Raw genomic sequence first — 4,333 nt, 5'->3', positions numbered from 1 at the left:
CATTGAAAGCTGGGCAAAGGAGTCACCACTCTAGCAGGATAATTTCTGACTGTCACAAACAACCAAATAATTTACATTTTCCCCAGAACACAGAGGAGGAAAAATCATTTGAAACAAATTATTTCTCCAGTCCGTATAATTTGGCCCTGTAGTTTCACCTAGATTCCCAGAGAAATTTTATCCCATAGTTTCTAAAAAATGAGGCCAAGGGTACAAGTCTGTCTGCTTCCTTCTACTTTGGGGGAGTTGTTAGTAAGTGGAGTGACAGCCAGGTGCAAATATGAGGTAGAGAGGGAGAGGAGGAACTCAGTGGTCAGTAGTTAATTCACAATCTGTAGAGTGGAAGGATGGCCAAATTTACACTTAAAATAAACAGACAAATAAACAAACCTTAAAACTCACATATCCTAGAGAGGTCACCATACACTATGCAGGGCCACAGAGCAAGCACCAGCATTGGTCAGGAGGCAGAGCACAGTTCATGGCCTTTATTGGGCTTTCCATGGAAAAGGCAAGGCAAGGCAGAAGGAACAGTTTAGGATTGGCTAGTTTGAAATAATTTTGGTCAGCTGTAAGCTATAGGGGTGGTCCCTAGTAACCTGGTACTGGGAACTGGCATGATTTAGGGTGAGGGAAATACAGTTTACCCTTGAGCAATGTGTGGGTTAGAGTCACCGACACACCCTATCCCCCACCCTGTGCATAGTCAAAACTCTGCACATAACTTTTGACTCCCCCAAAACTTTACTAATGGTCCACTGATGACTGGAAGCCTTACTGCTAATGTGGATAGTCAATTAACACATATTTTGTATGTTATATATTTTACATACTGTATTCGTATAATAAAGTAAGCTAGAGAAAAGAAAATGTCATTAAGAAAAATATAAGGCAGAGAATGTACATTTATATATTCATTGAATATATAAATTGAATATATAATATTGTATATTCATTGAAAAAAATCCAGGTATAAGTAGACTTTCAGTTCAAACCCATGTAGTTCAAGGGTCAACTATATTGGCTTAGTGTGTGAGAGTTAGATCAGAAGGTATTTGGGAGTATAAACTCTGGATGGGTTGGTTTGCATGTGAAAGGCATGCTTATAGGCTAGCCTGGGAGAGGCAGTCTCTCCCCAGCCAGAAAGGTTTTTTAACATGTTAAAATGTCATACAGAAAAATTTTTAAGTATTTACAATACAACATGTTTATCTTATAACATATTTTAAATATTTTTTTGTCAAAATCTCTGAGCTGTATATTTTTAACTCATTAAATGTATGGAAAATGTCTGCCATATAAATGTACTGACAAAGTCTATCCTCAAATACGTCATCTTCCAATTGAAATAAAGAGGTTAATAATGACCCTGTAATAACAATATCTCACTCTGAAGTTTATGCTAAATAGACTAAGAAGATATGGCATCTTGCCATGAATTTATCTTTGAAGGAAATAAAGTGACCTTATCTGCTGTACTTTTTTTTTAATGTTTATTTATCTTTGAGAGAGAGAGAGAGCGGGGGAGGGGCAGAGAGAAGGGAGAACGAGGATCTGAAGCGGTCTCTGTGCTGACAGCAGAGAGCCCAATGCAAAGCTCAAACACAGGAACGGTGAGATCATGACATGAGCCAAAGTCAGACACCCGACTGACTGAGTCCCCCAGGAGCTCCTATCTGCTGTATTTCTTACCTACATTCTCTTTGCTTTGTTCTCACAGGACCCTTCCTCAGGAGGAGCTTTGACACTAGCCAAAGAGCAGAAGAGGGGAAGTTAGTAGGTGAAAGTTCCTTTTATCCTTTCACTTGTTGATGGAAATTTGGGTTGTTTCATTTGTTTGTTTGACATTGCTTACTAATCCAAGGAGAAAATTAAGGCACTTGCCACCACGCCTACCACTGACACTCTGCTCTCCTCCTGCTATAGCTATACTGTCTCTGCTCCCAAGGCCAACTCCTTGACTTGGGTATTGGATCTCTTCTCTTCTCAACTATTCAGGGACACTGCACCTGCCAGCCATGTAGCTATCCCTCTGTTTGTCCTGTTCCCATCATCTCCATCAGCAAATATATAAAGCCATGTGATCTTCCACTGCAGTTGTTCTCATGGTCCATGGTTTTGTTGGAGAGAAATAATTTATAGGCACAACAGGGCCTGTGAATAAACATATGAAAATGAAAAATTAGGGGCACCTAAGTGGCTCAGTCAGTTAAGTATCCAACTCTTGAGCTCAGCTCAGGTCTTGATCTCAGGGTTGTGAGTTCAAGCCCTGCATTGGGCTCCATGCCCAGTGTGGAGCCTGCTTAAAAAAAAAGAGAGAGAGAAAATGAAAAATTAAAGTATGTGGTAGCAAATGATAATGTGCTAAGTTTCATGGATTCTTTAATAATATAATAGAAGTTTAGAAGGTGGAGAGGTAAGTGTGCTTTTGGGTGGCATAGAGAAACAGAACTGAGGACAGCTGTCTTAGAATTCTCAGGCAGAAGCAATGGAAATAGATTCTGATTTTTTAAGTTAAGCTATAAACGGCTCACAGAATCACTGGGAAAGCTGGAGAACCAGGCTCAGAGCCTTAACAGCTAAAATCACAGCCAAAATCACTCCATAATCAGTGTCTGGTGAGAACACCGCTGTCCACTAGATGTCACTCCTCACACCACCTACACCATCAGGCTGAGAACCGAGCTCCACTGACTGCCAAGGAAACTGGAAGTTGGTGCTGCCAGGAACACTCTTCATTGATACTGCTTCTTTCCACCAGTAATTCCAGAGTCAAAGTCTAAGATTCTTGCATCTGATCAGCCCAGCCTACGTCAGTGACAGCACCAGCTGCAAAACGGGGCTGGGAAAGCAAATACCTGATATTTGCAGCTTCTAAAGTGACAAGTGGGGTCTGCATAAAAGATTCATAAGGTGGGAAATTCTCAGATGCTAGGTAGCCTCCACCCCCACCCCTCAAAAAATAATGTCCACCTACAGTTGGCCAAACCTAGAGGGCAGAAGGAAAGGGAATGGTCTGTCAAGAGATCGAGAAGTGGTCTAGGATGCTGGGAATGATTCTCCGAGTGCCTTGGAGAATTCTAGGAAGGCTAGGAGTGCTCTTTGTGTTTGGAAGACCTCACCAAGGGCAATTTCAGTCGAATGTTGAGGTCAAATCCAAATATAGAGAATTGGAGAGAAAATGAGGATAAAGATGTGGAGGAATCTAGTATCAAAAATATTGATAATGTTTCCCTCTGTTAATCATCGCAAAAGCACAGTGTGTTTTGATTACTCGTGAAGATGATCATCTTTCAGTGTTTTGTTGTTGTTGTTCTTTGGACACTTGTATTCCTCTTTTGTGAATTGCTTGCCCATCCATATATTTTGCTTATTTTTCTTTTTTTTTTTTTAATTTTTTTTTTCAACGTTTATTTATTTTGGGGACAGAGAGAGACAGAGCATGAACGGGGGAGGGGCAGAGAGAGAGGGAGACACAGAATCGGAAACAGGCTCCAGGCTCTGAGCCATCAGCCCAGAGCCTGACGCGGGGCTCGAACTCACGGACTGCGAGATCGTGACCTGGCTGAAGTCGGACGCTTAACCGACTGCGCCACCCAGGCGCCCCATATTTTGCTTATTTTTCTATAGAGGTGTTTTTTCCCCCAAGGAATTGCAGTTGCTTTTCATTGATTACAGGTGTGAGCCTGTACCTGTCCTACATGTTGCAAATATTTATTCTCAGTTTATTGTCTTTGTGGTTCCTTTGTAGTGTCCTTTGCTATTCAATTTTAAATCTTATGTTAAGTGTGTCTTTTCCTTTTTTGCTTCAGAAGGTTGCCCGTATCGTAAAGTTATACAAATGTTTGCCATGACTTTCCTCCAATATTTTTATTATTTTATCTGGATCTTCTTTATTCCGCATGGCCTGTCAGTTAACACAAGTGCAAGTGTTTCTTGAGTGGAATTGCTAGGTCATTGGTTCACAAGTGTTCAAATTCACAAGATGGTGTTATAAGTTGTTTTGCCAAGTAGTTGAACCAAATTACACTCCCATTAGGAGTGGATGAGAATTTCATATATATTTTCTGACACCTGGCATTATGAAACTGGTGGCTAGGGGCGCCTGAGCGTCTCAGCTGGTTGAGCATCCTACTTTGGCTCAGGTCATGATCTCATGGTTCATTAACTCAATCCCCATGTCAGGCTTTGCGCTGACAACTCAGAGCCTGCTTTGAATTCTCTGTGTCCCTCTCTCTCTGTCCCTCCCTTATTTGTGCACTCTTTCTCTCTCAAAAATAAATAAACATTTAAAAAAACCCAAAAACTTGGTGGCTATACATAGTATCTCATA

Source organism: Leopardus geoffroyi, chromosome B2 (assembly GCF_018350155.1).
Source record: "Leopardus geoffroyi isolate Oge1 chromosome B2, O.geoffroyi_Oge1_pat1.0, whole genome shotgun sequence".
NCBI lineage: Eukaryota > Metazoa > Chordata > Mammalia > Carnivora > Felidae > Leopardus > Leopardus geoffroyi.
This window is presented reverse-complemented; position numbering follows the sequence as displayed.